At 42.1% G+C, this 25,193-nt stretch overlaps 1 protein-coding gene across 5 annotated transcripts in view; it reads right to left on the bottom strand.

Moving 5' to 3' along the window:
* Positions 1 to 23,283, bottom strand: part of NEXN (nexilin F-actin binding protein) — a 77,920-nt gene extending 54,637 nt beyond the window's left edge. For 2 of the 5 annotated variants that reach the window (XM_089692193.1, XM_089692196.1), the window contains exon 1: positions 23,032 to 23,282. The gene's annotated coding sequence lies outside the window, so the exon portion shown is untranslated. Of the gene's footprint in view, positions 1 to 23,031 lie in introns of all 5 variants that reach the window. The other 3 variants (XM_089692194.1, XM_089692195.1, XM_089692197.1) reach the window with 3 other exon arrangements.
* Between the last annotated feature and the right edge of the window lie 1,910 nt (positions 23,284 to 25,193).

Genomic DNA, 25,193 nt, shown 5'->3' with positions numbered 1-25,193 from the left:
CATCATTCAGCTATAGTGTGGTCGGGAATTGGTTAAAGAGTTATCCGCAGAGCAAGAGGTAAGGGGACATCTTCCAATAAAAATATATGTGCTGGGAACAAAAGGAGAATATCTCTCAGTTTGAGATATACAGGTGAAACTCGAAAAATTAGAATATCGTGCAAAAGTTCATTTATTTCAGTAATGCAACTTAAAAGGTGAAACTAATATATGAGATAGACTCATTACATGCAAAGCAAGATAGATCAAGCCGTGATTTGTCATAATTGTGATGATTATGGCTTACAGCTCATGAAAACTCCAAATCCACAATCTCAGAAAATTTGAATATTGTGAAAAGGTGCAATATTCTAGGCTCAAAGTGTCCCACTCTAATCAGCTAATTAAGCCATAACACCTGCAAAGGGTTCCTGAGCCTTTAAATGGTCTCTCAGTCTGGTTCAGTAGGAATCACAATCATGGAAAGACTGCTGACCTTACAGTTGTACAGAAAACCATCATTGACAACCTCCATAAGGAGGGAAAGCCTCAAAAGGTAATTGCAAAAGAAGTTGGATGTTTCCAAAGTGCTGTATCAAAGCACATTAATAGAAAGTTATGTGGAAGGGAAAAGTATGGAAGAAAAAGGTGCACAAGCAGCAAGGATGACCGCAGCCTGGAGAGGATTGTTAGGAAAAGGACATTCAAAAGTGTTGGGGACTTTCACGAGTTTGGACTGAGGCTGGAGTCAGTGCATCAAGAGCCACCACACACAGACGGATCCTGGACATGGGCTTCAAACGTCGTATTCCTCTTGTCAAGCCGCTCTTGAACAACAAACAACTTCAGAAGCGTCTTACCTGGGCTAAAGAAAAACAGACCTGGTCTGTTGCTCAGTGGTCCAAAGTCCTCTTTTCTGATGAGAGCAACTTTTGCATCTCATTTGGAAACCCAGAGTATGGAGGAAGAATGGATAGGCCCAAGGACCCAGAGTATGGAGGAAGAATGGAGAGGCCCAAGGACCCAGAGTATGGAGGAAGAATGGAGAGGCACACACTGCAATATGCCTGAAGTCCAGTGTGAAGTTTCCACAGTCTGTGTTGATTTGGGGAGCCATCTCATCTCCTGGTGTTGGTCCACTGTGCTTCATTAAGTCCAGGGTCAACGCAGCCGTCTACCAGGAGATTTTAGAGCACTTCATGCTTCCTTCCACAGACAAGCTTTATGGGGATGCTGACTTCATTTTCCAGCAGGACTTGGCACCTGCCCACACTGCCAAAAGCACCAAAACCTGGTTCAATGACCGTGGGATTACTGTGCTTGATTGGCCAGCAAACTCGCCTGACCTGAACCCATAGAGAATCTATGGGGCATTACCAAGAGAAAGATAAGAGACATGAGACAGAATAATGCAGAAGAGCTGAAGGCCGCTATTGAACCATCCTGGTCTTCCATAACACCTCAGTAGTGCCACAGGCTGATAGCTTCCATGCCACGCCGCATTGAAGCAGTAATTGCTGCAAAAGGGGCCCAAACCAAGTACTGAGTACATATGCATGCTTCTACTTTTCAGAGGTCCGATATTGTTCTATGTACAATCCTTGTTTTATTGATTGCATGTAATATTCTAATTTTCTGCGATTGTGGATTTGGGGTTTTCATGAGCTGTAAGCCATAATCTTCACAATGATGACAAATCACGGCTTGAACTATCTTGCTTTGCATGTAATGAGTCTATCTCATATATCAGTTTCACCTTTTAAGTTGCATTACTGAAATAAATGAACTTTTGCACGATATTCTAATTTTTCGAGTTTCACCTGTATAACCTCTTTTTTTCATCTCTGGGATGTGAATGGAAGGGAAATTTCCCCAGTGATACACAAAAATGGACAGCAAAAATGAACTGTATTGATCTTTAGGGGGTGATTATCCTACAGTTCAGTTGCATCTTGCAAGATATGGGCTACTCGGCATTCCCTGCCATATTGCCCAAAGGATGCTGACACCTCCCTCACCTACTGTAGGTGACATGGACAGAAGTGGAGGTAAGGATAAGGTTAGTCAATTTTGTTAACTTTTTCTCTCTTGTTATTTTTTAACATTGACACACTATACCTCCCAACATGACCCAATAACTACATTTAATTATAAACCTGCTACACCATACATAGAACACTACCTCATTACTAAATCAGCTCATAATACTACAAAAATATAAGGACAGCAATGCACCCAGTTGTCAATACACTACTGGAGGATAAACGACAACAGCAAACAGTTCTCTCCAATTTAGAAGAAGTTAACAGGGGAGAGTAGGGTATTTGTTGTTACAGCTGACAGACAGTAAATGCTACAGGTCACCATTTATGAATACTGTGAAGAGGTTATAACAGTCCTAGTTGCAGCTGGTCTATGGTGGAACAGGTGGACCAGTCTTGCTGTCACCACTTACGTCACTTCACAATCCTACTAGGTCTGTACTAATCATTCAAAGATACACATATTGTGGTTGATTTACTAAGGGCAATAGACTGAGCACTCTGCAAGTGCAATTGCTTCAGGGCTCAGTAACCGAGGGGAAGCTTCACTTTGCAAAGAACAGGGGTGGACTGACGACTCATGGGGCCCCCGGGCAATAGGGGATCATGGGGCCCCTGTGTCCTTGAGCAAACTCAAAAAAGCCTATGAAAAAGGTACCAGGGGCATCTCATGGGGCCCCCTACTGACCCCGGGCCCTCAATAGGGGATCATGGGGCCCCTGTGTCCTTGCCCAAACTCAAAAGCCTATGAAAAAGGTACCAGGGGCATCTCATGGGGCCCCCTACTGACCCCAGGCCCTCGGGCAGTGCCCGAGTTTCCAAATGGTCAGTCCGCCCCTGGCAAAGAATAACCTATTACATGCAAGGAGAATAAATAAACAACATTTTTACTTGCACATGATTTGATTCTGGAAGTCTGCAGAACGTTTCCTCATTTACTAAGCTCTGGAGCAACTTAACTTGCAAAGTGCACAGTCTATTTGCCTTTAGTCAATCAACCCCACTAAATTACCAAAAAAGTAACACAGAGACCAAAATTTTAAAATGTTATTACTGTTTAGTGAGCTATTCACAAAAGATGACAGCATTGTAAGTAAATTACCCAACCAGAACCAATTTACACCTAAATTCTGGGCAAAAACACTCTCTTGAAAAGCCATATATAATCAACTTTGTAAGCATCAAATGCCTTTGTAAAAGCAGCAGGAACATAATCACTATGCTGTACACAGCCCTTAAAAAAAGTCAAGGAAGTGACGAAACACGCCAGGGACACGTGACGTCTGACGCATCGACGTCCACCGGAAGTGCGATCGTGGCCATTTTGGAAGTGGGAACATGTGGTTGTTCCCTTGCTTCACAAACACATAGTAGAATTGTCTCTGTCATGAGGAGCTGTTTTCTCCAATTTTGAATGTAAGTTGCTGAATAAATAAGTATTATATTTTATCCACCATATCTAATTGCGGATTTATGTGGGAAATGGAGGAGAAATCTAAGCACTGAGTTGGATCCTGGAGAAAGATGTCATCTTAGCTTATGATATGCCCTTTAGATATACTTATAGGGTAATTATTCACTGCTACACGAGTTTGAGTGTTATATTGTGATTTTGTGGGTCTAAGATGATCACTGGTATATATTGTGGCTATACACATTATTTGAGTGAGTCGCTGATTTGTTGCAGTGGACACAATTGGAGTGATTTCACGTTTGGAGGATTTATATAATATATTTGTAGATATAATATATATATATATATATATATATTTTTTTTGCACTAGTTACGGTATGTGTTTTGCATGATTCACAGTGAGTGGCACATATTTATTTTATAAAGGGTATGACACTATCTTGAACTTCATCCACTACAGGCTGCCTGCAGAAAACTGCAGGAGGGGGCGGAGACAAGACCTGGCACCTGGCACAAGTTTAGAGAGCAGTGGTGATTGGTCTTTATTACAGGTGGCTCCTGCACAGTTTCATACTGGATTACTGCACAGATCTGAAAGAGCTGCACTAAGCAAAAGATTTGAGGAAGAATAGAAATGCCTCTTCCAAATCATGCATCTCTTGTAGATGGAAGGATTCACAACCTCCGTCCATTGGACTCTGGCTCCACAATCTTGAAGAGCTGAAGCAAATGGAGGATCTTGTGCTGACGTCTCAACAAAAACGCAAGGTGTATTCTAAAACCTGGACTTTATGGAACATGTTCATCATCTAGGAGAAGGGCAGGTCTTTTTCTGAAGTGAATCCTGTTGGTTCTTAGGTGTATGTAACTCTTCCACCCCAGACACGTCGATTTATGTATCTATCTGGGTTTTTTTTACTCCCATCTCCCTCTATCTCTGCTCTTTTTTCTACGTTGTTAAAGTCTCTCATGACGAATAAACTCAGCAGTGATATTAGGACTTCATGATAGACTGATACTCAGTGTTCGCACATGATGTTTAATTGTTGTTTGTAATTTATTGTTGCCAACCTGCTGAACATTTATATACGGTATTTCTGATTGTACATTTTATGTCTCATTGTATTGTTTGGCTTTGAAGGTGACTGTGGTCTATAAACAAAGAATTTGAAAAAAAAATAAAAAATAGACGCCTCTTGTATTAACCGCTTCCCGTCCACCCTATAGCAGAAGTACTGCTACAGGGCGGCATGGGTGTGCAAAAACACACATTATATATATACATGATTTTGCATTTCTGGGAAGGGGCGTGCACGCGTGCTATTTGTGGCCACGGCTGTCAATCACCGGGTTCCGGCAGGTGATTACTCGCCGACGCCCAGTGATTGCCAAGCATCTCCAAAGGGAGGAAGAACTGTTTGTAAACAAAACAGTTCTCTCCCCTGTTATCTCCTGCACACTGCTTTGCATGGCTGCGAGTAGCACAGCCATGCAAAGCAGTGTGCTTACAGTGAAGCACAAACAATGCCCCTAGTAAAACACACACAGTTAACCCTTTGATTGCCCCACATGGTAACCCCTTCCTGCTCAGTGCCATTAGTACAGTGTCAGTGCTTTTTATTAGCACTGATCACTGTATTACTAAATAAATACGGTATCCAAATATATACAAAAGCCAAAAAACTAAACCAGCTAAACCCTATAGCATACAGGTCTATCTTTCACCCTTGAAAGTGTAATAATCTCAATACTACCCCAATCTGCTCAAACCATACTATAATCAAAAATTAATACAAAAATGTGAAAAACCATATAATCTCCAAAAAGCCAAAAACAAAATTATATACTCATGTCCAAAATTAAAGTCATTCCCAATTCTGATTCCAATAAGGAAAAATCCCAAATCCTTGTTATCAAGCCCTCCAAATGGCTCCAACGGAAAATGTGAACCTCAACAAAAGAAAAACTTATATAGTGTGTTACCCTTATAAACAAATAATCAAAAATTATCTATAAACAATATGCACTGTGCAACTTTAAATCAAGCGTGAGCCACATATGTGAAAAGTGAACACTGTGTAACAACCGTGATGGTGAATCACTCTTGTGAATTAGGGTAATCCAAGTGACAATAGTCGTGTATACTTCTACAGTGTAAGGAATAAATACCCTTACCAAATTGCCATAAAACCACGCCTTAATACCACAAAGGGTATATTAGATTTATTCCAAGGACCGCCTTCACAGCCTATTACTCTTTTGATGTCATCACAGCCTCATAGATACTTCTCCTAGATGTCATCATCTCTTTAGCAAGAGTACTCCATAGTACTCATAGTACCCATGCTCCACATATGCAAATGATATATGGAAAGGATATAGTGTAATTCCGTATATACTGTTCAAAATATACTTTATTATTGCTCTTACATCAATAACACGTTAAAAAATGCCATATTCCCATGACTCCAAACCTCTGTAGTGTCCAAGCAGCTTCCAGGAGTGTTTTACTAGAAATTCCATTATCCAAGATGGCCGCTCTGCCACTTTGGGTTCCTCCGTGTGCGTCCGACGTCACTTCCCTTGACGCGTTTCGTCACTTCCAGGACTTGACTTCAAGGTCTAGTAAAACATTCCTGGAAGCTGCTATAACCAGAAGCCTAGATGTTAGGTCATGTGACCCCTGCTGAAATGGAGGGTCAAAATTCTAATTGGTTGATACTTTCTTTCAGCAGAGTTCATGTGAGCAAAGGCCAAAGTTGTACAAACAACAAAGGAAAGAACCTGGGGAAATATTTTTACCTTTAATGCTAGCAAGACAAATTAGCTGTAAGGAAAAGCTGCCTTGGACCTAACGTTGCAGTATATTGAAAAAGTCGCTTCACACCCCTTTTTTCTCCTCTCCTCCATTCATAAAGGTCCCTGCATTTTTTTCACTAAATGCAGCACGTTTTGTGAAAGAGGGGAGATGTTCCTGTCATTCATGTTCCTCTCCCCCATCTGCAGAATTGTGTCAGGACTTCCTTAATGTACTGCAATGTTAAACCCAAGGAAATTACCCATACAGCTGGAAAGAGCAGGGCCCTCGATCCCCTCATGTTTTGCATTGTATTGTTATTGCTCTGTCACATGTTCTGTCCCCCTTTGTAATGTACAGCACTGAGCGAACTATTGGCGCTTTATAAATACTGTATAATAATAATAATACAGTGATGAAAGCTCAGCAGTGTGAAGAAGACCGTCATCACTGGAGAGAAGATTTCTACACTAAGGGACAATCAGTGGGGTGTAGGATAAACGTCATTACAGGTAAGTTCAGTGACTAAAGCTGAAGGCAAAAAAACTATAAAAACCTCAAATCGAATTAAAATTAAATCAAAGTGATGGCATTTCCATAGAAACTGGAAGTGTGTCTTCCCACAACCATGACATGATAATTGTGCAGTCCAGCAATTAGAATATAAGTGAATGGTTTTACTATGCGACCTGTGAAGACTCTGGCCAACTTACTTTGGGGAAGAACCAGATAGCCAGAATGGATTTTCTCACCAAATCATTTCTTGAGATTAGGCTGCCTTCAGGGGTGTTTGTATGGTACTTAAACATTCACGCATTAACAATTATTCTGATAAACTGTCATTTAATGGTTGTATCTCCTGACCTTCATCTTGTGGAGGAGTCCACCTTAAAATGACCATGGATCAAATAACTCTATGGCCAGTTTAGCAAACCTATCACTGACAAAACCTTTTCTCCTAATAAAGCTATTCATGAATCTGTGCCATAAAGTTGACAAAATCAGACAAAAACAATTTACAACATACAGTAACAATTGTTCAGTATAACAGTTTTGTGCATGTGACTGATGCCAGAGCACTAATCATGTGATTTACTGCCTACACTCCACTTGTAAAGACTAGGTCTCCCTATGTGATAGAAATAAAGACAGGGCTGCCGAACTATGATAGGTATGAACAGATGACAAAGGCTGGGAACACACTATTGAGTCTTGTCCATGATGGGTTTTCCATTGAAATCAACATATTAAAACATATTTGAACATGCATTTCAAAACATGGCTATGCACATTGGTACACATCAATGCAATTAACTTGCATTTTAAAGCCTAAGTGTAAGTAAAATTTAAAAAACCCCATAAAAATCAGCACAAGGCACACAACCTCCACAACAGTCAATAGGATGTGTCGATTGTGCTGATTCCTCTTCCTTTTCTGCCCATGTCCCACCCTCACCACTGAAATCTTTTGGTGCGGCGGAGGTTAATACAACTATTGGGCTGTCACAGGCTATCATCAAGAGTATCCAACTATGCCCGCCCTTTCCATCCAGCTCCTCCATTCATACAAGCTGTAGTACAGTTTCTATGAATGAAACACGATCTATGAATGAAGGGGGCAGAGTTGTCAGTCATCCACCCGTCAATGTTTCATAGATCCTGTTTCATTCATATAAGCTGTTTTATGGCTTTTATGAATGGGTGGAATGGGCGGGCATAGTCAGGTACTCTTGATGACAGCCGCTTAGTTGTATTCACCCCTGCCGCACCAGAAGCAACGATCATGGATGGAGGAGGATTTAAAATAACAGAAGATACATCAGCACAGGGGACACATGCTACTGACTGTAAGTGTCCCTTGTGCTGATTTTTCAATTTTAGGGCTTCACAATATTCCATATAAACACAATGTATTAGTATAAGTTAGAATTTAGGCTAGAACACTTTGGTTTTGCAGTGTGCCCGAAACTTTTTCATTTGACAAAACAGAACCAAATTACACTAGATCCAGCTTTATTAGACACTCCAGTACAATAGGCAAGCCCTAAGCCACGTTGCAGTAAACTTCAACTTCCACATTCAATAAAACAAAGGCCTGTGTTTCTGGCATGGACATCCAGGCTTCTACTGCCAAAAAAAGGAAAACATAACATATATATGATGTGCAGCTTCTGGCTGAGACACAGACATTTTTTCCTTCTTACATTTAAACAGATCTTCTTTTTTTCGGAATCCATTTAGGTGATTTGTTTGTTTAGTAAGGGTGACAAATACAGCCGTTTGTGCTGTGTGATTATTGGAAGCCTACACAACTGTTTCCCAGCAAGTAGAAAGGTCTAGAGAAACAGAAGCTGACATGAGGGGTCGGAGGGGGTCTCAGCTGTGTGAGGCCCAAAATAGCCAAACTGAACATAAGTTTGTACGCCGAAGTCTCGTCTTTCAGACATGGCGCTGTGCCAGGACCAGCAGACAGCCGTAGAGTCCCGGGAGGCTCCTTGCATTGTGCTCAACAAAAAAAGTGCAACTAAAGCATTGCATGCGAACATGAGAGTCTAATTGGCTGCTAAAATGAAGCTAAAGGAAACCTGTGCTAACGTACCTGGCCTCCGTTGCTCTCCTTTCCTTCCGAAAATGCTAGTTCCCTGACTATGGACAGTGGCTTCCATACTTTCCAGGGCAATGACCTGCAACAAGCGTATGGATCAGTTTTGGCTTGATGGTCAGCATGCTTGTTCCAGGTAACTGGCTCAGAAAGTAATGAAGCCATTTAAGTTGTATGACAGCCAGGCAAATAGCATCAGAAGGTAATCAGCAATAACAGGCTGCCCATTTTCCTTTGCACAGGTTGCCTGTAGAGCACCAACTGGAAACAAACAAAACCAATCGTTGAACTTTGCAGACAACCTGAAAAAATTGTGACTGAGCTACAGTCAGAAAGTCCAGTGAATTAAAATATATATGAGTCTTATATAATCCACAGCTGCCAGATTCAGCAAGCTTTTCACGGTGCTTCAGTGTGAATTTGTAGCTTCTTATCACATTCATTTTTTTATTGTACAGTCTACCCTTCTGAGAACTACAGAAGGCATTGCTTGGAACCAGGAGCATGCCTAGATTAATTGCAGCCTGAGACGGACCATTTTTGCCCATATTTAGTTCCTAGGACACTGGTAAAGTAACCAATGAAACTGTGGCCCTGCTGCCAGCATCCTAGCAACCAATGAAGCTGTTCAGCTGTGGGTCATTGGTTGCTAGAATGCTTCTTGTTTGGTTGATTATGGGTGGGTTGTCATTATAATGGGGAACCCTGCCAGAGATCATACCAGCTTTTGAAGGTTTCTGGTAACCCTGCTACACTGTGTCCCTTGAATGTGACCATTTTTCCCATATTTAGTTCCTAGGACACTGGTACAGCAACCAATGATGCTGTGGCCCTGCTGCCAGCATCCTAGCAACCAATGAAGCTGTTCAACTGTGGGTCATTGGTTGCTAGAATGCTTCTTGTTTGGTGGATTGTGGGTGGGTTGCCATTATAATGGGGAACCCTGCCAGAGATCATACCAGCTTTAAAATGTTTCTGGTAACATTGCTACACTGTGTCCCTTGTATGTGACCATTTTTCCCATATTTAGTTCCTAGGACACTGGTACAGCAACCAATGACACTTTAGCCCTGCTGCCAGCATCCTAGCAACCAATGAAGCTGTTCAACTTGCTTGATTGCTAGGATGCCTGTGGCTGGGCCGCACAGTGTCATCAGTTGCTAGGTCACAGGCAGCTGGGCCATGTAGTGTCATTAGTTGCTAGGATACAGGTGGCTAGGCCAGGCAGCATCATTGGCTGATAAGATGCTGGAGGCTTGGCCGCACAATGTCACTGGTTTATATGACACAGATGACTGGGCCACACATTGTCGTTGGTTGTTATGGTACAGGTGGTGCCAGCTTCCTAGCAACCAGCTCTGTAATGCTCTGTGTACATAAGGCAGTGTTACTGAGCTGCTGTGAGGATTGAGTGCCATGTATGGATTTTCTGGTCTCAGTGCTGCCCCACCGAGTGCCGCCTGAGACGGTTGTCTCAGTTTGCCCTATAGTCAGCACTCCCCTGTTTGGAATCGAAGAACATTTGGCAGCATGACGCTCGGGGGCAGAAGATGCGGATACCAGCAACCGCAGAGATTCTGAGACCAAGGAATGCTGATCTGCAAGACAATGATATTATCAGAATTAGAACTACTAAACAGGTCCACTGTATTCACATCTGTCTGTACTGTGACATTAAAGTCCAACTCTAGCCCAAACTTTTTTTTTATTAGCATGTGTGCCTTTGTTGTTCATTAAGATTTCCCCTATTTTTTTTTTAGAACAGGGAGTGATGAGAAATGTCATTGGTCACATTAATATGGCTGGAAATCATTAGAATCCCCTACAGAATTGTGTTGCCAATGTGAAGACCTTTTCTCACTTTCTGTCCAGGTGACTGGTTTTCGAGAAAACAGGAAATGAGGTAAATCTCCTTAAAGGGAACCCATAGAACATTTAAAAGAAGGCAGGAATTCCAAACCTTTCCCACAATATACAAACTGCAGAATTTCTAGTTGGAGCTTGGCTTTATCAGCACAGATATTGGGCTTGATTAACTAAAGGCAAATATACTGTGCACTGCAAGGGCACTGCAAGTGCAGTTGCTCCAGATCTTAGTAAATGAGCAAAAGTTGTGCTGATTTCTATCATCTAATCACGTGCAAGCAAAAAATTCATTTTTTTTTATTTTCTTTGCACGTGTTTGGGTGTTCTTTAGTAAATCCACCCCATTGTGTCTTTGTGGCTCATTTAAAATGGTAATATCTATATCCACATTCTGTTGGAAACTCCAATTTTACTCCATACTGTGGCCTGCATTTTGTTTTACTCATTCCAAAAATGTAGGTCATGCTGTGCCCTATGGAGTTCTTTCTTACTATAGCAGAGAGATTGGACGAAAGGCCAGTCACATGACTGTGACAGGCAGGGCAGCTGTAAGAAACCACAGGGTCCAATACAGCCAAGCGGACAGGACCCCCTGAAAAAGAAAAAAAAGCTTCCTATGCTTTGGTTATGAGTTCACACAGTGAGTGACCAGTACCAATCACTCACTGTGTTCATTCAGTAATGAAAGCGGCTGCTGAATGTGACCCTTCCCCCACTCTCCATCTTGAAGGATCCTATTGTGTGCTTGCAGCTGCCAGTGGCAAGGAGAGAAGGGAAGCCAGATGCACTGCGGGAGTAGAGGCATAGAGGGGGGGCCCTGGGCAGCAGGTGGGCAATTGCCGGAAGAGATCCCCTGTACCGCTTTCTCTGTAGCAACTGAAAGCCAGTGGGACAGCTGAAGAAGCCAACTTTCAGCTGCTACAGAGAGCCATACAGGGGATCAGTTCTGGTAATTGCCCACCCCCACCTCACTCTGATCACCCTCCCTGCCCACATTCGAGTCACCCAGCTACCTGGGCCCCCCTGCTGGCTTGGGCCCCGTACAGAAGAACCGGTGGTACCCCCTTATCCAGGGCCCTGGTGACAGTTCAAATGGCTCCCATCTTTTTTTTTCAAGCAAGCAAGTTGGACAGTAGACAAATGTGTAATGCACATCACTATGCACATCACAAATGGTTATGTGGCAGTAAGGCCATACCGCTGCTTTGTACATGGGGTCTTTGGTTAGGTTATATTTACATTTGAGTGTTGTTGTTGTTTTTATTACTTTTTCAGGCTTGAGTGTGTTTGTTTTAACCTATCGAAAGGTACCTACTAGAAGGACATGGCTGATAGATGCAAAATTGCTCAAAACATACACGTTATGCACGTTTTTCAGGCACTCACATTAAGGTCTATTGGGACCTGAAACATGTCCCCAGCATTTCAGTCTTTGAATTGCTGGCCCAGCAGCAGGACACTGCAAAAATACTGTAAGTATCATCTAAACTAGAGTTTAATTAAGCCTTCTCTAGTGCAATTAGCTTTTTTCCCCACAAGATGTAAAATATAAGTCAGTCCATTGCTTAAGATAAGACATTACTCTGAACAATATACAGCACCAAAAATAAGAAAATCCCTATAACTAAAAACTTCAACACAAATACAACATAAAGGCAACTGACCCCCCCATCCAAGACCTTCCCTATTCATATACAGTTGCAAGAAAAAGTATGTGAACCCCTTGGGATTACGTGGAGTTTTGCATGAATTGGGCATAAAATGTGCTCTGAACGTCATCTAAGTCACAACAATAGAAGAACACAGTCTGCTGAACATAATACTACACAAACATTAGATGTTGTCACTTAGATGACGTTCAGAGCACATTTTATGCCCAATTCATGCAAAACTCCACGTAATCCCAAGGGGTTCACATACTTTTTCTTGCAACTGTAAACAACTAAATTCACACACCGAATATTCATCCGAATATATAAAGAAGGAAGGAAATATCAGGTAAACAATATAAATTTGTTGTCAGGAAAATAACAGAGTGCCAAATGCAGAGAAGAATTTAAGATACTGAATTAGCAAACCTACTGTAGAAAAAAGCTACTGAAATACTGTTGGCTACACTGTTTTTTTTCTTTTTTAAAGTGGTATTAAACCCCAAAACAAAAATGTAATATATTGCAGCTTAACAAATTTTGGATGTAGTGGCCATATTACTTTTCTTTGTTAGGCTTTATTACATTATCGTCACCTGGTGATCTGGACAGTAAATCTGTTAAATTGTCAGCTTCCTTTACAGAAGTGGAAGTTAGAGCGATGAGACAAACCATTTATTTATGCAAAACCTTTATCCCAAAGAGAAAATTGCTGTAACTGCCTAAAACCCTAAGGCAGGAAGGGGTTTGTTTACTAAAGCTGAAAGTGCAAAATCAGGTGCTCTTCTGCATAAAAACCAATCATTTTCCAGGTTTTATTGCCAAAGTCTAATTGAACAAGTTGAGGTTAGAAGCTGAGTGGCTGCCATACACAACTGCACCAGATTCTGAGTGAACCAGCTTTAGTAAACCCCCCCCCCCCCGAAGTGTGTTACTTGTGGGATCGAAAGGTAAAAATAAAGGAAAGAGCTTAAAAAAATGAATGCAGCAACAATGTTTAAAGCAGAACTCCAGGCATAAACTTCTTTACATGGCCTTATTGCTGATTTCCTACCTTCACTGAATATATCATCCATCTTCTGGTTTACCTAGTAGTTGCCCTAAAACAGCCTATTAATTTCCATATGAAACAGTTAATTCTCTTTGGTTTCCTGTTTGTAAGACCAGTGGCTGCTATGCCTCCTATTCCCCCAGCCACTAGTCTTGGCACATCCCTTCTGTAGTTCTTTCTCCAGGAAGCAGTGATGTAATTCAGCCCCACTTGCAGTGGTGAGTGGACTGAGACTTTCAGACACATTCAGCATGTACAGGCCTAGTGTACTCACCCACATTCACTACAATTCCCTGTGGTTGATGGGAAACTGTAGTTTCCTTCTACTGCAGAGAGAGGGGAGGATATGATGTCATCCCTGCTGTTATACCCCCTCCTTGACAAAGCAGTAGCTGTTATCTTTTGAATTACAGAGATGAGGTCATGAAAATTCAGTTAGCTTTTTCTCCTAAATGGTAAGGATTCTCAAAATGTTATTAACGGTTTAGAGTGTATTCTGTGTAGAGGGGTGTACTAATGGGTGATATTTTGCCTATTCCGGAGTTCTTCTTTAAGGATGGGTAAGCTGCAATATACATATTTTTTTTTCTTGCTTTAATACTGCTTTAAGGTTCAATCTGAATTTTGATTTTTCTATATGTAGTGGAAATTCAAGGACAATTGTGGTTGAAACTTTTAGAGCACTATATATATATATATATATATATATATACAGTGGGGATCGAAAGTTTGGGCACCCCAGCTAAAAATTTGTATTAATGTGCATAAAGAAGCCAAGGAAAGATGGAAAAATCTCCAAAAGGCATCAAATTACAGATTAGACATTCTTATAATATGTCAACAAAAGTTAGATTTTATTTCCATCATTTACACTTTCAAAATAACAGAAAACAAAAAAATGTCATCTGCAAAAGTTTGGGCACCCTGCAGAATTTATAGCATGCACTGCCCCCTTTGCCAAGCTGAGACCTGCCAGTGTCATGGATTGTTCTCAATCATTGTCTGGGAAGACCAGGTGATGTCAATCTCAAAGGTTTTAAATGCCCAGACTCATCTGACCTTGCCCCAACAATCAGCACCATGGGTTCTTCTAAGCAGTTGTCTAGAAAACTGAAACTGAAAATAGTTGACGCTAACAAACCTGGAGAAGGCTATAAGAAGATAGCAAAGCGTTTTCAGATGTCAATATCCTCTGTTCGGAATGTAATTAAGAAATGGCAGTCATCAGGAACAGTGGAAGTTAAAGCAAGATTTGGAAGACCAAGAAAAATATCAGACAGAACAGCTCGCAGGATTGTGAGAAAAACAATTGAAAACCCACGTTTGAATGCACGATCCCTCCAGAAAGATCTGGCAGACACTGGAGTTGTGGTACACTATTCCACTATAAAGAGATACTTGTACAAATATGGTCTTCATGGAAGAGTCATCAGAAGAAAACCTCTTCTACGTCCTCACCACAAAAATCATCGTTTGAACTTTGCAAATGAACATATACAGTTGTGTCCAAAATTATTCAACCCCCACTGAAATTGAGTGTTTTGGCCAGTTTGACATTGCTTTTGATCATTCAGTCATCTTGCTTACATTTACATTAAAGAGGCACTTGTAGGTCAGACAAATATAACATAACAGTTATAATGAAATAACCACAAATGTCTTTTCTGTGCTCACAGCATTATCAGTTTTATTCAACCCCCAAGTGACATTCAATCTTAGTACTTAGTACAGCATCCTTTTACAGTTATAACAGCTTTTAAACGTGAAGCATAGCTTGACACAAGTGTCTTGCAGCGATCTACGGGTATCTTCGCCCATTCTTCATGGGCAAAGGCCTCCAGTTCAGTCACATTCTTAGGCTTGCGCACTGCAACTGCTTTCTTTAAGTCCCACCAGAGGTTCTCAATCGGATTTAAGTCTGGTGACTGCGATGGCCACTCCAAAATGTTCCAGCCTTTCCTCTGCAACCATGCTCTAGTGGACTTGGAGGTATGCTTGGGATCATTGTCCTGTTGAAAGGTCCAACGTCTCCCAAGCCTCAGGTGTGTGACGGACTGCATCACGTTTCCATCCAATATCTCCTGGTACTGAAGAGAATTCATGGTACCTTGCACACGCTGAAGCTTCCCTGTACCTGCAGAAGCAAAACAGCCCCAAAGCATGATTGACCCTCCACCATGCTTCACAGTAGGCAAGGTGTTCTTTTCATCATAGGCCTTGTTCTTCCTCCTCCAAACATAGCGTTGATCCATGGGCCCAAACAGTTCTAATTTTGTTTCATCAGTCCACAGAACACTATCCCACAACTTTTGTGGTTTGTCCACATGGCTTTTGGCATACTGCAGTCGACTCTTCTTATTCTTTGGAGACAGCAAGGGGGTACGCCTGGGAGTTCTGGCACGGAGGCCTTCATTACGCAGTGTGCGTCTTATTGTCTGGGCTGAAACTTCTGTACCCACATCTGACAAATCTTTTCTCAGTTCCTCAGCAGTCACACGGGGACTTCTCTCCACTCTACGCTTCAGGTAGCGCACAGCAGTCGAAGTCAGCATCTTCTTTCTGCCACGACCAGGTAGCGTTTCAACAGTGCCCTTTGCCTTGAATTTGCGAATGATGCTTCCTAAGGTGTCTCTTGGTATGTTTAACATCTTTGCAATCTTCTTATAGCCATTGCCCTTCCTGTGAAGAGAAATCACCTCTTCTCTTGTCTTCCTGGACCATTCTCTTGCCTTCACCATGTTTGTAACCACACCAGTAAATGTCTAGAAGGAGCTGAGTATCACAGTCATTTTAAAGCTGCCTAATTGGTGCTTATTATGCTTGATTGCTGCTCGGTGACATCCACAGGTGTTTTCAATACCTGATGGAAAGCACCTGTATGAACCTCTGTTCTTCAGAGTGGTAGTCTTTAAGGGGTTGAATAATTGTGGCAATGAAGAAACCACATAAGAACCATTTACTACTGTATTACATAAACAATTGATGTCATTTTAGTTGCATTTGGGTAGTTACAACGTCCTTGTAGGATTTGATTCTGAATACAATTCCAAATGTACACTATAGTCCCTAAACCCCTTTACAGCATTGGGGGTTGAATAATTTTGGACACAACTGTAGACAAGCCTGATGCATTTTGGAAACAAGTTCTGTGGACCGATGAGGTTAAAATTGAACTTTTTGGCCGGAATGAGCAAAGGTACGTTTGGAGAAGAAGGGGCACAGAATTGAATGAAAAGAACCTCTGTCCAACTGTTAAGCATGGGGTTGGATCAATCATGCTTTGGGGTTGTGTTGCAGCCAGTGGCACAGGGAACATCTCACGAGTAGAAGGAAAAATGGATTCAATAAAATATCAGCAAATTTTGGATGGTAACTTGATGCCATCTGTGAAAAAGCTGAAGTTAAAGAGAGGATGGCTTCTACAAATGGATAATGATCCTAAACACACCTCGAAATCCACGGGGGATTACATCAAGAGGCGTAAACTGAAGGTTTTGCCATGGCCTTCACAATCTCCTGACCTCAACATAATTGAAAATCTATGGATAGACCGTAAAAGAGCAGTGCGTGACAGACAGCCCAGAAATCTCAAAGAACTGGAAGACTTTTGTAATGAAGAATGGGCAAAGATACCTCAAACAAGAATTGAAAGACTCTTGGCTGGCTACAAAAAGCGTTTACAAGCTGTGATACTTGCCAAAGGGGGCAGTACAAGATATTAACTCTGCAGGGTGCCCAAACTTTTGCAGACGCCATTTTTTGTTTTCTGTTATTTTGAAAGTGTAAATGATGGAAATAAAATCTAACTTTTGTTGACATATTATAAGAATGTCTAATCTGTAATTTGATGCCTTTTGGAGATTTGGAGACATCTTTCCTTGGCTTCTTTATGCACAGGTGTTGGAGTAGCCATACATAGAGAAGGAGCGTAGAATCAGTCACAGTGTAAAGACATAAAGGTCCATCACTACAATAAAGCTCATAAAGTCTGCTACCATCAGGGAGCTCAGAAGACATCCCATGGTATAAACTCTCCTCATTCAGTTGGCTGTCAATAATGGGCCAGTATGGTTCCCCACAGGACACCTGCCAGAGGATAGAAGGACCCTTTGTGTGGCCCATTGGGACCATTCCTTTGCAAAATTGGAGTGATTAGGTGATATTTGTGTCTAGCTGAGTGTTGTATATTTATCATGCCAGCGAAATATATTTTAACCACATTACTTTTATATTGATTTTGTAATAAAAGTTTTTTATATTTTTTGACCATTTTTTGTGCCTTAAAAGTTCCATTCATAATGTTCCTTGAATTACTATGTATATAGGAATGTTGGCATACAGCATCTGATAATATTTTATTCAGTTTCATGAAACTCATATAAATTTATCAAAGCATTCTATGGATTTTTCTGCAGGTTTCAGAAATATGAACTACAATCATTTCAAAAGCAAACCATTTTTCCAGCCTGCCAGATCAATGTTAACATTCTCTATGAAGGAAATCTTTCAATGCACATGCACCATTAAGAGCTGTTGGGCACATCTAATCATCACAGGTCCCATTGGTACACACGCTTTTTTGAAGGAAGGAACTTGCAAACTTCAGTGTTTAGAAATGGTAGAGGCACCAATCATAAATCTCAAAAGTTGTCAGCAACCTGGACGGGAAAGAGACTTGAACGCTGCACTTGTACACTGTACAAAATACATGGGTGCAAATGCCTAGTGCGGGTGTCGGGAACCCGCGGCTCCAGAGCCGCATGCGGCTCTTTTTCACCTTGGCTGCGGCTCCAGAGCACACTGCCCACCAGGTGACAGGCAATAGGGCAGCAATGGGCAAACTACGGCCCGGCGGACCTTTTAATCCGGCCCGCGGAGCTAGGCTCCCGCTAGGCTCCTCTCATAGTCCGCCCTGAAGACCGGTGTAGCATGAAAATCTGTCTCCTATGAGGATCTGTCCCCCTCGACGTATCTGCGCATGTGCCGGAGATCGCCGATCGGCTGCTAATGCCTGAAACTGGCACATGCGCAGATACGTCGAGGGGGACAGATCCTCATAGGAGACAGATTTTCATGCTACACCGGAACGGCGCGGGAACACGGCGAGAGGAACGTGCGGAGCAAAGGTAAGTGAATTGACACAGGGGGGACTTGGGGACTTAATATGGGGGATGAATTAATATGGGGAATGAATTACTATGGGGGATGAATTACTATAGGGGGGATGAATTACTATATGGGGGATGAATTACTATATGGGGGATGAATTACTATGGGGGATGAATTACTATATGGGGGATGAATTACTATGGGGGATGAATTACTATGGGGGATGAATTACTATGGGGGATGAATTACTATAGGGGGGATGAATTACTATATGGGGGATGAATTACTATATGGGGGATGAATTACTATGGGGGATAAATTACTATAGGGGGGATGAATTACTATATGGGGGATGAATTACTATATGGGGGATGAATTACTATGGGGGATGAATTACTATATGGGGGATGAATTACTATGGGGGATGAATTACTATAGGGGGGATGAATTACTATATGGGGGATGAATTACTATATGGGGGATGAATTACTATGGGGGATGAATTACTATATGGGGGGTGAATTACTATATGGGGGGTGAATTACTATATGGGGTATGAATTACTATGGGGAATGAATTATTATGGGGGATGAATTACTATATGGGGGATTAATTACTATGCTTACTATGGGGGAATATTACTATACTTACTATGGATGACACATACACATCATTCATCTACTCTTGGTCCGGCCCCCGGGTCCAATATATGAACCCATTGCGGCCCTCAAGTCAAAAAGTTTGCCCACCCCTGCACTAGAGCCAGGTGAGCTAAGGGCATGTAGATACAAAGCACAAATTCGGAAAGACCACTTTGCAACTTCAACTGAAGAATTGAAGAATGTGGTCTTCCTGAATTTGTGCTTTGTATTTGCATGCCCTTAGCTCACCTGGCTCTAGTGTGTATGTTTTCATACAACCTTTAATAAAGTGTCAAAGATAATGCGCTTGCGCCCTTTCTTTTTGTGTTTTGTACACACTGTTTATTGTCTGATACCATGGTGAGGGGTTGGAACCTCTGTAATTTTTTATGCTATCTTGCTGTCTCTGTCCTTATTGCAGATATTTCCCTTTATTATCAGTCCAGAAAACTCAAGAGGAAGCCGCACCAAAGGAAATCCAACCTTTGACAGCTGACACCCAACACAGGAGTACATTGGGAGATTTTCTTTTTTAATCAAATAAAGTGAGCCAGTTCTGGTGATAACTGGCACTAGGAGACAAAATGAAAGTATCCCTCAGATGGGGACACAGCAATAATAGCTGTGAAATGTCAGGGTCCCCTTTACAGGTACAGGCCTAGGTTTCCATGTTTACTATTGTAATCCAACGTTGCACAAGCAGTACTACAACTAAGAAATAAGCAGAATTTTGATCGGTTTGCAACACTAAGTTCACCCCCTGGTATTTGGGAGGATACAGCACGGCTCTTGCCTGGTCAGGGAGGAAAATAAACTCAGAAACATACTGGGGCTCCACGAACCTTCAACTGGTTCCCTGTTCACACTTGCACTGTAGAAAACAGCTAGGGTTAAATAGTTCATTTGTCTTCACTGTTGTCAGCCAGGAGGGTTAGTATGACAGTGACAGCTGTCACCTGTTCAGAGGACTCACGCAACATCTGAGTCTGCAGCCTGTCCTTGTCAACTACTGTACAGTCCCAGAACCATGCGGTCAGCTACAGCAAGGAGATCCTCACACTAAAATATTCTAGTATTGTAAGCACTCCGATTCATATCACAAATATCTAACATAGCCTGAAAAAAACTTTTAAGGCTCATATTTAATCCCTGTTTTTGTCAAACATCTATGCCAAAGGGCTGTTATAGTAAATGGCCAAAAAACAGACTAATCTCCCAATGAAAGCAAATAAAATCTTAATGTAGAGAGAGTAGAATGCCAAAAAGAGGAATTAATAAGATGTCCATAAGTAAGTTATTCTTTTGGAGGTAGTGCTGGCTACTAATCAACAATAAAAAAATAACTTTTTTCTGAATTTCTCATCGACACTCCTTTACATTTCACTTTCTGCCCAAGGTCCCAAAACAGGGAGAGAGTGCCTGTGGTTTAGAAACAGCCTGTTTACAACATGGAGTCCTTGAGATCCAATACCTCATTTCTACATCAATAGCTCAAAGAGATGCAGTGCCACTTCTGATCCGACTTGTACATATAGTAGAAAGGGGAAAAGAGTCTACCTTTTCTTTTTTGTTTTAAAATAAAATCTAAACTCCGTCCTGCTCTAGCTGTCCATAAAACCAAAAACAATATTTTGTAGGATTTGACAAACACAACTGACAATTGTAGCCTCGCTACCAAAATGATAACTGAGGATGGACAAGAAGAGAAGAAATTGGTCAAAATAATTTCTCAACTTTCCTGCAGAAGATGCTTTTAACAGTCTTCATCGGTACAAATTTTTTTTTAGGCAGTCTCTCTCAACCTGTTTAACCCTTAAAATAATTTTCAGGTCTCAGTAAACCCCTCCTAAAATAATTTTACTGGGGGCCATTGAGGAAATTTCCCTTACATTGATAATCAGTGGGAAGAATACCCTCTTACAGTTACCCTTACAGACAGCTAAAAAAGAACATTGATACCATTCTACTGACTCTGCCAAGTGAAATTAGACTTGGAACTATTAAGGAGCACCAGGTGGAAGGTCAATCTGCCACAGCTCCAGGAACCCCAAGCAACCTCTGATGGAACCCTAGGGGTCCACAGAACCCTGTTTGAGAACAGGGGCGGACTGACAACTCACGGGGCCCTCAGGCAATAGGGGATCATGGGGCCCCTGTGTCCTTGCCCATTTAAAAAAAAGCCTACAAAAAAGGTACCAGGGGCATCTCATGGGGCCCCCTACTGACCTCGGGCAGTGCCCGAGTTTCCAAATGGTCAGTCCGCCCTTGGTTGAGAAGGACTAGTTTAGAGTATGAGCCAGTTACAGTCTATACCAGCCTCTCTCAACCTCTTTAGCATGGGGGAACCCTTAAAAATAACTTTCTGGTCTCAGGGAACCCCAGCTAAAATTTGCTATATTTACATCAGTATAATAATGTGATGTTCACTGGAAGAAATGTTTCTTATACTTGCCATTGGGAAAAATCCCCCAGATAGTAAAAAAAATCATTGTCAGCAATTACTTATTTGAGAAGTAGAAACTGCTCATTTCTCTAGGAATCCATAACAATCTCTGGAGGAACCATGGTTGAGAAAGGCCGATCTATACTGTTGCGTAGTTTAGTGTCCAAAATGTAAGAGATCAGAAAAAGTGGTCGGTCGCAGTATATGAATAATGTGAAGATATAAAATCTTTGTAAAGTTGAAAAAATAATTGTGCAGCGATTGGCCATCCATCTCTCATTGCTGTCCTAGTAACCCTCTACGATGTGTATTCTGCCTCTCCACTCTCTACTCCATTAGTAAAAACTGAGAACGGTCTTCCCATGTGCACTGACATCATAGTTTTGTACCCTGTTGTTTTGGTGATTCAGTTGTTTTCACTAAAACGATTCAACAATGTTTAGTGCAAACCATGTTGATTTACTAACAGTTATCATACAATGTTACATGCCCATGTTTCGATACCAAGATTATTACTATTATACAGAATTTATATAGCACCAGGGGCGGACTGACCATTTGGAAACTCGGGCACTGCCCGAGGTCAGTAGGGGGCCCCATGAGATGCCCCTGATACCTTTTTCATAGGCTTTTTTCAGTTTGGGCAAGGACACAGGGGCCCCATAATTCCTATTGCCCGGGGGCCCCATGAGATGCCCCTGGTACCTTTTTCATAGGCTTTTTTGAGTTTGGGCAAGGACACAGGGGCCCCATAATTCCTATTGCCCGGGGGCCCCATGAGTTGTCAGCACCAATAGTTTACACAGCGCTTTACATGCCAGGATATTTAACAATAAACTAGGTAAACAATTGAAGTAAAGGAAATCATTATTGAGGAAGCCGGGAGGCTGTGATTGCTGACCTCATCCTCAGAAATAGCTGAAGCTGATGACAGCCAGGAAACAAGTATTTTCAAAGTCACTGAATTAGAAGTATGCAGATCAGAACTTTTGGCTTCACTCTTCTGATCTATATGGTTGTTTTTGTCATTGCTGAAAAAGAAATGAACGCCCAGACAAAGGTACAGGTTTCCTTTAATTCAACCCTACTGCAAGCATTTATCATAGAGAACCTTGTAAAACTTGCCAACTTCAAAGTCTGAAAATCCAGGATTTATCAAGATTGAGAATGTTTCCAACTAAAAAATAAGTGCCTTTGAGACATTTTTAAAATACAAAGAAATGCTTTTGATTTACAGACAGGTACAAAAAGAGTGGCAGTTTTGCTGTGACATGTGGTTCCACAGCAGTTTCAATTATTAGCTGGCTGGGTGGTCTGGGAATGTGAAAGTTTCCAGGCAACTGGAGACACAAAGCTTGATTTTAGATCCACGCTAGGACTTGTGGTTCTCCAGGGGCTAGAAGGAGGTTACTCATACAGGTAGTTAATAGGATCTTACCTTTCTCCAGGGGAGAGCTTTATGGTCAGTTCTGTGTTGAGGATGAGACAGTCCCAGTAATTCCTGGCTGAGTCCTTCTCTTGCTGTGCCAGACTTGGGATATTATTAAGCTGCACCCTGGCTTGTCCTTTGTCACCCTGAGCTGAGCAGATCCCCCTCTACTAGTCCACACTGAGCTGCTCCTTGTGTGCTGCTGCAGAGCTGTCCTTCTCCTGGTCTGCTGCTCTCATCAGACTGGATGCCATTTGGCTGCACTTACTCCCAGCCTGCAAGTTTCCATAAAAGTCCTGCTGTCAGGTCATCTACCGCATTCCAGACAATCCAAAAGCAGCTCTCAGCTGTTCACCACTCACACATATACATACATACAGCCTTGACTCTTCTCATTGTGACCTCCTGCATGGGAAACCACTTCATTCCTGGGCAATGAATGAGCACAGGGTGATAGAAGTCATGGCACAGAAGGTGTTAACCTTGGAAGCAGGATCTGTTCTCCCATCATCCAGGCATGATGTCTCTTGGATCCCTACCTGGACTCTCCCCCCTCCTTCGAGAAAAGGAAGAAGCGGATAACTTTTTCTAAGTTTTCCAAAACTTTGCAAAGCTTTTTGCTTCCCCAAGACAAGCTTCTGATTCAAAACAAGTGGAGCCTCTAGTCTGCAGTCTGCAAAATAGAAACTGAAAGTTAAAGTATACCTAAAAGCAAAACTTGTTTTATAGTTCTGGATAGAAAGAAATGAGATTAGAACCCCTGTCAGATTTTTATTGCTGTCTGTGTTCCTGTGAGGGAGATTCGCCCTCTCTGTTTGTCCTGGTGACCGTAATTACTGAAAGTGAAAGTGAACGTACGAGGCAAATACAACATTTTGGGTTGTCACCAGAACAGGCATTGAGAAGAAATCTTCCAGTGGGGACACTAGTTCTGGTGGCAATCTGGGATTCCCTCATTTTAGAGTGATTTCCTCTTTCTGTTGTAGCTATAGAAGTTATAACCCTCCCTTACTCAAAAATTTTTTTTATTAAATTGACTTTAGTTCTACTTGAAAGTGTTACTAAACCCAGGACCTTGCATTCACTATATATGGTCTCCCAGGACCCTGCCTTCACTATATCTGCTCTCCCAAGACCCTGCATTCACTATACCTGTTCTTCCCGGACCCTGTATTCACTATATCCGCTCTCGCTGGACCCTGCATTCACTATATCTGGTCTCCCCGGACCCCGCATTCACGATATCTGGTCTCCCTGGACCCTGCATTCACTATATCTGGTCTCCCCGGACCCTGCATTCACTATATCTGGTCTCCCAGGACCCTGCATTCACTATATCTGGTCTCGCCGGACCCTGCATTCACGATATCTGGTCTCCCCGGACCCTGCATTCACTATATCTGGTCTCCCCGGACCGTGCATTCACTATATCTGGTCTCCCAGGACCCTGCATTCCCTATATCTGGTCTCCCCGGACCCTGCATTCACTATATCTGGTCTCCCCGGACCCTGCATTCACTATACCTGGTCTCCCACAGTACACACAACATGAAGTATAAACTGCTAATTACCTTTTCTCATCAGCAGTATATAGCAGTCGTGTGACTTCTATCAGTGTCCGACTAAGCACTGGTTAAATCTTGTAGGAGGAGTTTTCATTCTCCTTACTGTCCTATGAGGCTGCATGACCCCTGACCCTCTATCTGGACAGTGCCGATTGGCCCTGCGCCGATTACGTGCACCCTCCCAAAAAAAAAACAAAAAAAACTCTCTAGCAATACACATAAAACTGAGCATGTGCAGAGTGTCCCCTAGGTCTCTATACTATCAGCAGATGGATTGGGGACTGTGGAAGAAGGGGAGGATCAGAGGAGACACAATGCAAAGGATTAACCCCTTAGGTTCCACAGTGAGTATAACAAGCATGCTTTACTGCATATACAGACTGCTTTTGTGGTTTTGGGTTTGGTAACACTTTAACTAAATGCTCCCGTTTGTAACCCTCTATCCTTCTTTATTCTACAGCTCCCCATCTATTATGACTGAAGTATAGATCTATGGCAAGGAATGTACTGCAGAAGAACGCCTGTCATTCTCCAGGCACATAAACTGGTTGGCTCTGAGGAAGAGGTTGTGTCCTCGAAACGCGTTAGCAAGTTGGTCATCCAGGG

The sequence above is a fragment of the Staurois parvus genome, unplaced genomic scaffold (assembly GCF_062004578.1).
Source record: "Staurois parvus isolate SC_StPar_1 unplaced genomic scaffold, SC_StPar_1.0 ptg000578l, whole genome shotgun sequence".
In the NCBI taxonomy this organism is placed as follows: Eukaryota; Metazoa; Chordata; class Amphibia; order Anura; family Ranidae; genus Staurois; species Staurois parvus.
The sequence above is the reverse complement of the archived record's forward strand: the minus strand, read 5'-3'. Positions and strand labels throughout refer to the sequence as shown.